Source organism: Eumetopias jubatus, unplaced genomic scaffold (assembly GCF_037043125.1).
Source record: "Eumetopias jubatus isolate StellerSeaLion01/CBP00866 unplaced genomic scaffold, mEumJub1_p1.0 scaffold_7, whole genome shotgun sequence".
NCBI lineage: Eukaryota > Metazoa > Chordata > Mammalia > Carnivora > Otariidae > Eumetopias > Eumetopias jubatus.
The window spans coordinates 75,930,421-75,944,259 of NW_028274813.1; the positions used below are offsets into that span (position 1 = coordinate 75,930,421).

At 45.9% G+C, this 13,839-nt stretch overlaps 1 protein-coding gene and 1 pseudogene across 1 annotated transcript in view; both read left to right on the forward strand.

Annotated features, from left to right (window-relative positions):
* The window catches only part of AVEN (apoptosis and caspase activation inhibitor), a 173,588-nt gene that overhangs the window by 67,571 nt on the left and 92,178 nt on the right, over window positions 1-13,839 (forward strand). The window lies entirely within an intron of this gene.
* Window positions 10,828-13,824, forward strand: LOC114221418 (AP-2 complex subunit alpha-1 pseudogene; annotated as a pseudogene).

Below are 13,839 nucleotides of genomic sequence, written 5' to 3' on the forward strand. Positions count from 1 at the left end.
GAGGCATTTGGGTTAAGGATAATATTTATTGGGATGCCTGGGTGGCTCAGTCGTTAAGCGTCTGTCTTCGGCTCAGGTCATGATCCCAGGGTCCTGGGTTCGAGCCCTGTATCGGGCTCCCTGCTCCGCGGGAGGCCTGCTTCTCCCTCTCCCACTCCCCCTGCTTGTGTTCCCTCTCTCGCTGTCTCTCTCTCTGTGTCAAATAAATAAGTAAAATCTTTTAAAAAAAGGATAATATTTATTAATCTTTTATTATTATTTTGGGGAGAGTTAAAGATAATATTGAAAGAATTATATCTGAATTTTTAAAAATTGAGCTATAATTTACTTATAAAATGCTCCGATCCTGAGCCAACATGTTGATGAGCCTTGACCATTGTATGCACCTGTGTTGTCACCACCCCAAACAAATAGAATAGTGATGCTCAACCTGTGAGCATGCGTCAGGAACACCAGGCTGGCTTGCTGAGCGTAGGAAGCTGTGCCCACCCCCAGAGTTTCAGATTCTGTAGGTCTGGGACTGGAACTTGAGAATTTATGTTTGTAACAATGCCCAGGTGCTGCTGGTGGAGGGCCAGCACCTTGAAGATGGTGGCTATCAAACATCCCCATGGCTCCAGAAAGGCCTTTTCTCCTCTTTTCTCCCCACCTCAGGGAACCATGGCTTGATTTCTGTCACCATGATTAGTTTGCCTGTTCTTGAAAGGCCTACAAGTAGGATTATGCGGTGTGTCTTCTCTTATGTCTGACTTTTTCCCCATAATGTAATGATTTTGAGATTTAGCCATGTTGTTGCATGTATAGCCTATTCCTTTTTATTGCTGATGAGTTTTTTTATCATACGAATATAGCACAATTTGTTCTTCAGTTCTTCAGTCCACAGATACTAGTTTAGTTATAATTTGGGGCGATTATGAAAAAAACTTCTATGAACACTTACGTGCAAGTCTTTTTGTGGTCACTTGTTTTCATTTCTCTTGGGTAAATACCTAGGAATAGAAATGCTGGGTCATCGGGTAGATTTATGTGCAGTTTTCTAAGAAACTGCCAAATCATTTTCCATACTGGTTGTAATGTAACTAGTTGAATTGTGATTAAGTGTTCATCGACTCTTGTGAGGTTGCTAGATATTGACTAGACTGAAGGACTTTTGTTGAAGAAGAAAGGGCTAGGGTGAACAGGGAAGTTTGGCAAAACTGTTCGGACATACACAGAGTTAATCAACAGTGATGCAACTCTTCTCTAAACACTAAGAGATCTTCAATCTATGCTTGATCTTTAACAATGTGGGTTAGTATTCATTCAGAGAACATTCATTAAGCACTTATTGTTGGCTAGTCACATAAGTCCAGTACCGGCCCTGAGGAGCTTAAAGAGAAAGTAAATTTCGTCCTTGCAGAAGGTGTAAAGCAAAGCCTTAAGTCTCAATCACTCTAACTCTAGTTTATCTGAATGTCATTATGCCAGAAATCCTAAGCACCAGGGGATCATGACATAAGGAAAGAACTCCGAAGCATTTCAAATCATTGGGAGAAAGATGGATTTGCTCGTCGTGATGTTAGCACACATGGAGTCACAATCTGGGGAAAAAAGTGGGATTCAAACCTCATACTGTGTAACAGAATAGAGTCTTTGTGAGCCAAAATTTTAGTGTAAAATTAAAAAACCCATAAAAGCATTAGAACAAATCACGCCAGATTGTTTTCTAACGTCAGAAGGGGGAAGATCTTTCTAAATATTTCACAAACCCCAGAAACTGTAAAAGACAAGATGGTTCAATTTGGTTACATAAAATTAAGAATTTTTACCTGGCAAACACGGTAACCAAAGACAAAAGACAAATGACCAAGCACACGGGGTGGGGCTGGTGGAGAGGACTGTAACTCCTATTACAGAAAACTAATTGTCAGTATATATAATGAGTTTTAACAACCTTATTGAAAATGGGCCAAGGCTAGGAGCAGCCTGTTCACAGAGAACAAAATGCAAATGGCTCCTAAACTTGCGAGAAGATGCTCAACCCACTCATTATAAGGAAATGCAAATGAAACCGAAAGAAGTTATTTTCAGCTATCAGACGGACAGATCAGAAAGTTTGGTGAGATAACTGTGTTGGCAAAGGGGAGACTGCGTGGCGTTGAAGGGTGTTCGAGTCGAGGGAATGGCAGGAGCTGGAGAGGGAGCCTGAAAAGGTCGGCAAATTCGAAGAGGGCAGGGAAGAGTAGGGGCCAGCAAGCCTGGTGAGGACAATGAGGAGCGATGGCACCAAACCAGTGTCCGGGAACTAGACACATGGAAGCAGTAACTGGAAATGCGCTTTACTGTGGTGGCAAGCAGCCCACAGGTATCCGGACCCCAGAGTGCCACTTGATGATGACTGATCAGGGTCACCACAGACCTGTGCCCAACATGAAAATAGCATTTTAAATTAAATGTAGCATATTCAATAAATGACAATTTAAAGATCGGTTATTCTAAAGTTATCTCAAATTTAATTTTAATTTTTGTTGTAAAGATTTTATTTGAGGGAGAAAGAGAGGGAACATGTACAAGTAGGGGGGAAGGGCACGGAGAGCAGGAGAAGCAGACCCCCCAGCTGAGCAGGGAGCCTGACAGGGGGCTCGGTCCTAGGATCCCAAGCTTATCGGAGCAGAAGGCAGAAGCTTAACCGACTGAGCCAGCCAGTGCCCTTCAAATTTAATTTTTAGAGAATACTTTGTATTTGAAGATGCTGAATAAATGAAGTACATCTCTTACTATTTTAGTTGCTTATTGCCATTCTTAGATTCTCTTACGGTGAGTTCCGTTACATCCTTAAATGTTTAGGACAGTAGCAGCTGGTGACCCCTGTTTCTTTGATTGCCAAGCAATACCTAGCATAGTTACTGATTGGGAGACAGATGAACCACTAGTGCTTGATTTTGAAAAAGCAAGTAATATGTGTAATTGAATAGAATGGTGCTTTTATTTTTAATTTCCATTCTCTTCCCTCCCCTCATATTTCTTATCCTTCTTTTATCATTCCTAGTTCATTGCTCATTTGACTCTCAGAAAACTGGAATTCATGATGCTCTTTAAAATGATGTTGCTATCACTTTTCATGACTACTTTAGCATCCGAGGCAGAAGGTTAGCTCAGATAACTATTTGAGATACCTTTTGGTCTGGGGTGTTATCATTCTCTGCAGCACTCTGTGGTTTTAAGCATTGTACATTGTGGATTATGCCTTCAGATTTGATAAGTATTAGGAGCAAAGAGGGCACCAAATATTTAATGAGGTTCTTGTCTGCTTACATTCCTAACAAAGAATGTAATTATATGCTCAAACCAAAAAGTTACCTTCATTTACATTTTCCTTCTCACAATTTGATTGCTATCTAGAATTAAAAAAAAAAAACAACAAACTAATTCTATGCCAAAGTATATTTCAATAGTCCCTCTCAGTCACTAAGGAAGGCAAACTAACAAAGCAAAAAGATGAACAGAGTACTTCTAATGCTGATCAGCATAGATCCTGTAGGATTTTCTGATAGGCGAGACTGAAGGTGCTGTTTAAAAAAAAAAAAAATTACTGTAGGGGGCACCTGGGTGGCTTAGTCGGTTGAGCATGGTTGAGGGTCTGCCTTTGGCTCGGTCATGGTCTTGGGGTCCTGGGGTGGAGTCCTGCATCAGGCTCCCTGCTCAGCGGGGAGTCTGCTTCCCCCTCTGCCTCTGCCCCTCCCCCTGCTCATGCTGACTCTCTCTCTCTCTCTCAAATAAATAAAATCTTTTCAAAAAATACTGTGATAAATAAGTATCTTCTGTGGTATCTGAAAATTAACAATATCATTTTATATTGGATTCTTGGACAAGTAGTCACTGTCCAATCGAAAACCCAATGACTGAGAAATGTTGACACTGATAATTCAGGTGTCCTTCATCTCCAGAGTTGAGTGTGTGAGACTAAATTAAGTAGATGGAGAAGTCTTGTTTACTAATAACTGGGAATCAATGTGTGTCCTTGAAGTGTTTTGTTTTGCTTTGTTTCCTTTTTTTAGCTCCATGTGGATAAGGGTCATGTCAAACTTGGTGTTCGTGTGTGTGTGTGTGTGTGTGTGTGTGTGTGTGTGTGTGCACGCGCACACGTGTGTCTACCTTTCTTCCTAAAGTTCCATGTTAGGCACTCAGATGTAGTTATTGGTTGATTGACAGATTTTTGTCTGTGCTGTTTTCCCCAGTGGGACAGTGTCATTTTTACATCTAGTTCAACCATTTGAGAAAATTAGGTAAGGTTGAATTGTTCTACAAAAACCTAATGCATGTTTAAGCTGGATTGTTCCGTTTATGCTGTTCTGGAGCCTTTTTTTTTTTAAGAGTTAATACTATTTCATCATTTATGCAATTTCCTATCTCTTCAGAGATTCATTGTAATTTTTTGCCATTGAATGCGTTGAGTCTGACTCAGAATGCTGAAATTGCGGTGAATGAGACTTAATTTCTAATTTCTCTCTAATCAGCAAGTACTGCAGGGCTGCCAATTACAGGTAAGCATCTGTAGAGAGGGGACGTAGGATACATTTAGGAGTCCTCTAATAGGTCAGGAAATAGGTTGCAAGGTATATTGTGTCATCTTGGTACTTTGCCTCTTTCCAGCTCCCTGTACTCCCAGAAACCTAGAGTGAACTTTTCTTTTTTTTAAGATTTTATTTATTTACTTATTAATTTGAGAGAGAGAGAGCGCAAGCCAGCAATCCAGCGCAAGCATGGGTGAGGGGAGGGGCAGAAGAGGGAGGGAGACAACCCCAAGCCGACTGCTCCCTGAGCACAGAGCCCGATGCTGGGCTCCATCTCAGGACCCTGAGATCATGACCTGAGCCAAAACCGAGTGAAGGCTTAACCGATTGAGCCACCCAGGCACCTGAACTTTTTCTTGTTTTGATGTGGAAAACAACTGACTTATTTTTCTCAATGAAGATATTAATCTTTCTGTCCCCCTTGTTCATGAGCTGCTGTTATCTCTGTAGCCACCTTGATACAGACTCTTATTTCAAAAGCTGGGTGAGATAGAGAGAGTTTGGTTCTAACATACATCTTTTGTTACAGACACATAAACCCTGGGTGATCTACAGATCTTGCAGTTGAAATTGAATGGGTTTTTGAGCTCCAGAGCTGTGCTTACTTGAATGAAGAATAGTGAATTGTGTGTGGCAGGTATTTAGGAAATTACCATTTGGCATTGGTTTTATCAAGTTTTATAGATTGAGAGTGATTTCTCTGAAGGATAGAAGCATCCTTCTCAGTGAAGATGCATTTCTTTTTTAAGATGCATCTTTTTTTTTTAACTCTGAAGTCTAACTCTCAGACTGTCCTCCTGTGCTATCATGATCTTTCCTAAATAGTTTCTTCTCATAATCTTATATTCATTGAATTTGTGATACTTTACTAACAGACATGGTCCTAGAACTTAGGAAATAACCCTCAAATTCATTTTTTTCTACCTTACTTGCTTGCTTGTTTTTTTTCTGGGGTGACCCTAACTGGGTAGGTGTGTAGGTAGGTAACTTTTCCCTCTTATCTGGGAGTAGCCAAATAATAAAATTTTCCTTAATACCGTTATGGAGGCTAGAGATGCTTGTCATATAGCATGAAGTGGATTTAGCTTTTGAGGTCACCCTGGCTCCTTTAGCTAAAGGAGCACCTTGTAATTTTTTTTTTTTTTTTATAGCTTTTGAGACTGGATGAACTGGATGCTGTAAGGGTAACTATAACAAACTATAAAAACTATAATTTTTATTATTTGGTTAAACATGTAAACTAAATTTCATTTGTAGGAAATATACACAGAATTATCTTAATATTGCATGTGTATGTATTTGTAATACAGATAATTTATGATAACTTTTGGTTATAACTTTTGGTTACTGATTTATTGTTCATTCTAGGAACATCTGTTGGACAACACTGTGTGTTTGGGGCACTGTGCTAAGAGCAAGGGGAGGTTGGTGGGGGCACAAAGAGGAACAAGACTTGGTTCCTGCCTTTGAGGAGCTTTCGGGCTAGTGGAGTGGATGGATATACACTTATGTGACCAACACCTGATAGAGGTACCTAGAAAGTGGAGGAGAATAAAAGAAGTAGTGAGTATTCTGCTCCAGAAAACCTGCCCAGAGAGGTACTCCTAGGAGTCAGTATTTAAGTGATGTGCAGAGGGGTTGTTGGGGGCAGGGAAGGGTGGAGACTAGAAAAGGGTTTGTTGTGGAAAGGAAGAAGGCAAAGGTTTAAAGTAGGAAGTGATCAATGAGTAGGGAAGAAAACTGTGAAGTGCCAGTAGTTTTGGCATTTTAAGAGCCACTGTAGTGAGGGTGGTTCTAGTGGAGCGAAGAGTGCAGAATCCAGAGTGGGGGGGGGCGTGGTTTGAGGAATGAGCAAGAAGAAAATGGAGGGAGTGTAGGGCAGCTTGTTTTAAGAAGTTTGTTGGAGAGGGGCACCACTGACAGTGGCTCTGTCAGCTGAGCATCTGACTCTTGGTTTCGGCTCAGGTGGTGATTTATTCGGGGTTGTGGGATCGAGCCCTGTGTTGGGCTCTGTGCTCAGCACACCCTCTCCCTCTGCTCTTCCGCCTGCTCTCTCTCTCTCTCTCTCTCTTTCTCTCAAATAAATAAAATCTTTTAAAAAAAAGTTTGCTGGAGAAGAGGCAGAGTTTGAGGGAGGAGCAAATCCATGGAAAGGGTGTGCACGGATTGCAGGATATTTAAACCTTCTTAAAGTAGAGGAGAGTTGAGCTTGGTGGGTTGAGAAGGAATTTTAAAAGATGAGGTTGAAATGAAAGAAAAAAGGGATAATAGTCTATAGGTCTGAGTCTGAGAGAAAGTAGGAGAGGATATAGAATATAAATAATGCTATAGGTCATTTTGTTTTGTTTGAATCTCCACTCTTTGTTCTTCTGGAACCCTAGAGAACAATGTTATGCTCACTGCAAACTGGAGACACAATAGACATAAAATCAGTAGTGTAATTCTCAACAAGTGTCCACTGTTACATTCAGTATGAGCAGGCGAGTTCAGGAAGAGTGGGTTAGATACTGCCTAGGAGTTATGGAATTATTGAGGTTATGTAGCGAAAACATGCTGAAGAAGATGGATGCAGAGTTTCTATTTGAGAATTTGTGTTTATTCAGGTAGATGATTGGGAAGGAAGTTTGTTTCCTAGATCTGTGGAGCCATTTGGGCAAAATGGCTTCTGCCTTCAAGGGGACAGGTATGCTAGATTGGAAGAGGGGGGGCTCGTGAATAGTGAGATGAGAGACCCTTTGAGGAGGAAAGAGGAACTATTGAAGGGATTTTGAAGGCTTGCTTAGTCTTTATTTACTTTTTGGTTCAGAGAATAACAGCTGCAAAGTATTAGATTGACATGGTCAAAGTATTAATTGTTAAATTGTTTATGGAATGCTATGAAGCAAGCGGAACCCGGGAGGCTAAATGGTATTCGTCTCCCTCCAGCCTGGGGGCCTTCAGGAAGGTTTGGGGCTGAAGACAGGAATGCCACACGGGACTTCTTCAGGTCTGGCGTTGGCCAAAGTCTCTTGCCTCCTCTGTCCCAAGTTCACTCACTCTGCTTTTAATGATAGCAGACTACTTACAGTTTTTGGAACATACCATGCTCTCTACCCTTCCACCAGTTGTTTTATCTGATTATTCCCCTAATCAACTTTTCCCTTTTCCTTAAAAACTCACTAATCCTCATTTCCTTTCTGAAACTTTCCCGGATGCCCCAGTGTGGTCAGTCTTTTCTTTGTGCTGTCTCTCTACCTTGGGCGCATGTTCTCACAGTGGTGGTCATGGCTGGTTTGGGTGTTTGTCCCCTTACAACTTTTGAACTCCTTGAGGGCAGAAGCAGAGCCTTTCATCTTTGAGGTCCAGCCCCTCGCGGGAGACTTGGCATATAGTAGAACATCAAAAATATTTGTTGAAATGAATTGAGTTGAATTGTCATATTTAAACAGTCTTCAAAAACTGTACTTTGTTGATTCTATCAGTTTGCACAACAACTAAGACAGCTGATAGATGCAATTAAGAGACATTATTTGATACTCTCATAAGCATACTGGATATGTTCAGAAATAGCATGTGGTCTCTTATGTTAATATCTAATTGTGTATATACTTGAGTATGTTGACACATAAAGTTGCAAAAATTTTTTTGTCGTTCTTGAAAATGAAAAACCTTTTAAAATGGGTGGAATTGTTCATGGATTTTCTAGCTAGTGGAAGCTCATTATTGCAATATTTGCCATCCATCACAGACCTAACATAGCTATCATTTTTGTTCCAAATGATTATTTCCAAGGGAGTCTAAGTGATTATACTTAATGGTTAAATTACTTAATTTCACAGTCCCCAAATGCATCTACCCATCCAGATATTTCTGTTTTATTTGTCTTTTTCTCTTAACCTTTCATGATGGTTTTTTTTTTTTTTTACTTTTCCTGCCCCTTAGTTGGGGCGTACCTCTCAGTTTTCAAGAAATTAAAGCACTTGGAGCACGCCAGCTGTTAGGCTTTCCTCTGCCTCACACTGGGAGCATTTATTGTTTGCTTTTTGCCTGTGCCAGTCTCCGGCTGATGCATATGAATCTGACTGCCAGTATTTTTGGTCTGTGGTTTCTTGGTGTTAGTTGGAAAAAGAGACTGGAGGGGTTGGGAGTCTGGATCTTGAGTTTGTCACCTAATCTTCCTGTTTTCAGTGGAGCCCCTGCACTTCATTTCCCAGCTATGTGTAGCATCCCTGAGTCCAGAGTTCTTCCAATTCCATGGTTCTAACCTCATCTGCACATTAGGACCACCTTTGGAGATTTCAAAACTGCTCACAACTAGCCACACCCCATACCAATGAAAATTCAGATCAGAAACTCAGGGAAGGCTCCTAGAAGTTTTTGTTGTTGTTGTTGTTCTTTTTAAGTTCTCCAGGTAATTACAATGTGTGGTCAGTAGGTAGGGGAATTGTTGCTTTGATGGTTCCTTCTATTAATCTGGCTCCTCCTTACATATTGGACCTCCACCCCCACCCCCTTCACCTGCCTCACCATGTCAGCTACTGTGCTGTTCATGCTTGGATTTTGCTTCCACCTCAGGGCCTGTGCATCCACCTGTATCAGTCTGGAATGTTCTGTCCCTGGATGTCTGCATGGCTCCTTCCTCCCTCCCTCCCTCCCTCCCTCCCTCCCTCCCTCTCTTCCTTCCTCCCTCCCTCCCTCCCTCCCTCCCTCCCTTCCTCCCTTCCTTCCTTCCTTCCTTCCTTCCTTCCTTCCTTCCTTCCTTCCTCTCTCTTTCTTTCTCCCCCTGCCTCTTTCCCCCTTTCCCTCTCTTTTCCCCTATTCCCCCCTTCTCCTAGATTTCTGCTCTGTAGCAAGAACCATACTGCATTCCTGTCCTCTGCCCTTGCTCCATACCAGTCATCACATCTGATCTGTCACTAATGCACTTGCTCATTGCCCCCCCCATTAGAATGGGGGCTCCATGGGGGCGGGCCTTAGCCTTTTTTCCTCAGATTTTTGGGACTCTAGGACAGAGCCTGGTACAGAGTAGCTGCCTGCTACCAGTTGAATTAATTTCTCTGGAGAAGTCAGAGAAATTTTGCTGGTGTTGGAGGGAGGGTCCATTATGTGAGAGTGTTGCGCTGGGCAGCAGATCTAGGGAGTCTGAGATTTGTTCAGCATCTTTTCTTTTTGCAGCCCTCCCTGCACCCCCTCTTCAGAGATACCTGTGCCTCATTCCTGTGCCTTTCTTCTGGGCTGCCCCTCTAAGGTTCATATTCCCAGGGCTGCCGGGTCAGCTCTCCCATCCCCCCTCCCCGGCCCTCCCCTTCCCCCCATTTGGCTGCTGTCATCTCTTCTCTTTGTCCGTATGGACTCATACTTAAAAAAATGTCTTTAACAGTTATTTTAGTGAGAGTTCAGGAGGGAGCAGAGGTAACATTTGCATTCAACCTACTCTGTTTAACCAGAAAGTGGGCCCTTTGTTAATTCCTACAAATCCACTTATAGGTTAATTTCTTCCAAAAATTTATTGAGTGTCACCTCTGTGCCAGGCATATATGAATGAAATATACAGTTCCTGCTCTCACTGAGGTTGTGTCCTAGGGTTAGGAGGTGGTGAATTCAGATGAAAAGAGGAGTTCTTCTTACTGTTCTTACAACATTTCTCTAAGTTTGAAATTATTTAAAAATAAAGATTTTTGAAAAATGTGTCCTGCAGGGACTAAATTATAAAGAGGCTCCTATGCCATGTCAGAGATCCTGAAGGCTTTGGGAACCATGGAAGGTTTTGAGCAGGAGAGTGCCACGGTAAGTTTTGGAATTTAGAAAGATTAACTCTTGAGTGCCAGCTAGGATGGATGGGTGTGAGGTGTGCAAGACTGGAGGAAGGGAGAGCGGGCAGGAGGCTTTGCTGTAATCCAGAAATGATGAAGGCCTAAGAGGAGACACTGAGGATGGAGAAAAGCAGCTTTTCCCATAATTCCCACTTTATCAGTTTCCCTTGGAGGTAAAGCTGTTTCTGTGGTAACATAACCACCAATATGCCATTATTAAGGAAAGTAAGCTTGTTCTTATAGACTAAGTGTCTCTTGTGGTTGTACCCAGAGGCGAAGTACTAGGATTTATGTCAAAATTGATGCTGCAGTATACAAAAAGACCTATTAGAAAATAACATGAGGCCCGCCAGCCCGCCCTCCCCCCTGGCCGGCTTGGCTCCTCCGCGCTGCTTGGGGTCCTTTCCTCCCCCTCCCCGCCTGCCAGCCCCTGCCGCGCTGTGCCCTGCCCGGCCAGGCCTGGGGCCGACACCACTGCCATCATGCCGGCCATCTCCAAGGGCGATGGGATGCGGGGGCTCGTGGTGTTCATCTCCGACATCCGGAGCTGTAAAGAGGCAGAGATTAAGAGAATCAACAAGGAACTAGCCAATATCCGCTCTAAGTTCAAAGGGGACAAAGCCTTGGATGGCTACAGTAAGAAAAAATATGTGTGTAAACTGCTGTTCATCTTCCTGCTTGGCCATGACATTGACTTTGGGCACATGGAGGCCGTGAACCTGCTCAGCTCCAACAAGTACATGGAGAAGCAGATAGGTTACCTCTTCATCTCGGTTCTGGTGAACTCAAACTCCGAGCTGATCCGGCTCATCAGCAATGCCATCAAGAACAACCTGGCCAGCTGCAACCCGACCTTCATGTGCCTGGCCCTCCACTGCATCGCCAATGTGGGCAGCCGTGAGATGGGCGAGGCCTTTGCTGCTGACATCCCACGCATCCTGGTGGCTGGGGACAGCATGGACAGCGTGAAACAGAGCGCGGCCCTGTGCCTACTATGGCTGTACAAGGCCTCACCCGACTTAGTGCCCATGGGCGAGTGGACGGCCCCGGGTGGTGCACCTGCTCAACGACCAGCACGTGGGTGTGGTCACGGCCGCTGTCAGTCTTATCACCTGTCTCTGCAAGAAGAACCCGGACGACTTCAAGACGTGCATCTCCCTGGCTGTGTCTCGCCACACTGGAGCTGGATTGTCTCCTCGGCCTCCACCAACCTCCAGGACTACACCTACTACTTCGTCCTGGCACCCTGGCTCTCGGTGAAACTCCTGCGACTGTTACAGTGCTACCCACCACCAGAGGATGCTGCTGTGAAGGGGTGGCTGATGGAGTGTCTGGAGACCGTGCTCAATAAGGCCCAGAAGCCCCCCAAGTCCAAGAAGGTCCAGCACTCCAACGCCAAGAATGCCATCCTCTTCGAGACCATCAGCCTCATCATCTACTAGGACAGTGAGCCCAACCTCCTGGTGCGGGCCTGTAACCAGCTGGGCCAGTTCCTGCAGCACCAGGAGACCAACCTGTGCTACCTGGCCCTGGAGAGCATGCACACGCTGGCCAGCTCCGAGTTCTCCCACGACCTCGTGGGAGAGACCCACATCGACACTGTCATCAATGCCCTCAAGATGGAGTGGGATGTCAGTGTGTGACAGTGGGCCACTGACCTCCTCTATGCCATGTGTGATTGGAACAACACCAAGCAGATCGTGTCAGAAATGCTTCAGTACCTGGAGACGGCTGACTGTGCCATCCGTGAAGAGATTGTCCAGAAGGTGGCCATCCTGGCCGAGAAGTACGCAGTAGACTATAGCTGGTATGTGGACACCATTTTCAACCTCATCTGCATTGCGGGTGACTACGTGAGTGAGGAGGTGTGGTACCGTGTGCTGTAGATCGTTACTAACCGTGATGATGTCCAGGGCTATGCTGCCAGGACCATCTTTGAGGCACTCCAGGCCCCCACCTGCCATGAGAACATGGTGAAGGTCGGCGGCTACATCCTCGGGGAGTTTGGGAATCTGATTGCTGGGGACCCCTGCTCCAGCCCTCCGGGACAGTTCTCTCTGTTGCACTCCAAGTTCCACCTGTGCAGCGTGGCCACCTGGGCCCTGCTGCTCTCCACCTACATCAAATTCATCAGCCTCTTCCCAGAGACCAAGGCCACCATCTAGGGCGTGCTGCGGGCCGGCTCCCAGCTGTGCAATGCTGACGTGGAGCTGTAGCAGCATGTGGTCGAGTACCTCACGCTCAGCTCAGTGGCCAGCACGGATGTCCTGGCACGGTGCTGGAGGAGATGCCGCCCTTCTTGGAGCGAGAGTCGTCCATCCTGGCCAAGCTGAAACGCAAGAAGGGGCCTGGGGCTGGCAGCGCCCTGGATGATGGCCGGAGGGACCCCAGCAGCAATGACATCAATGGGGCCATGGAGCCGACCCCTAGCACTGTGTCGACGCCCTCGCCCTCTACCAGCCTCCTGGGGCTGCGGGCAGCCCCTCCCCCAGCTGCATCCCCAGCGACCTCAGGTGCAGGGAACCTCCTGGTGGATGTTTTCTCTGACGGCCTGGCTGCCCAGCCCAGCCTGGGGCCCACTCCCGAGGAGGCCTTCCTCAGCCCAGGTCCTGAGGACATCCGGCCGCCCATCCCAGAAGCCGATGAGCTGTTGAATAAGTTCGTGTGCAAGAATAATGGGGTCCTGTTTGAGAACCAGCTGTTGCAGATTGCAGTCAAGTCGGAGTTCTGGCAAAACTTGGGCCGCATGTATCTCTTCTATGGCAACAAGATGTCCGTGCAGTTCCAGAACTTCTCACCCACTGTCGTCCACCCTGGAGACCTTCAGACTCAGCTGGCAGTGCAGACCAAGTTCATGGCCGCACAGGTGGACGGCGGGGCGCAGGTGCAGCAGGTGCTCAACATCGAGTGTCTGCAGGACTTCCTGACACCCCTGCTCCTGTCTGTGCACTTCTGGTACGGGGGCGCCCCCCAGTCCCTCACCCTGAAGCTCCCGGTGACCATCAACAAGTTCTTCCAGCCCACGGAGATGGCGGCCCAGGATTTCTTCCAGCGCTGGAAGCAGCTGAGCCTCCCCTAACAGGAGATGCAGAAAATCTTCAAAGCCAGCCACCCCATGGATGCAGAAGTCACTAAGGCAAAACTCCTGGGGTTTGGCTCTGCTCTTCTGGACAATGTGGACCCCAACCCTGAGAACTTTGTGGGGGCTGGAATCATCCAGACTAAAGCCCTGCAGGTGGGCTGTCTGCTCCTGCTGGAGCCCAATGCCCAGGCTCAGATGTACTGGCTGACCCTGCGCACCAGCATGGAGCCCGTCTCCCGTCACCTGTGTGAGCTGCTGGCCCAGCAGTTCTGAGCCCTGGACTCTGCCCCCCGGGGGTGTGGCCAGCACCAGGCAGCCCCTAGGACTGAGGCAGCTTTGGTGGATGGGGCCGCGAGGGGACCTCCACTGGTGACAGGGAAGACCCCAGGGGTGGGGGGACGCCTGGAACCTT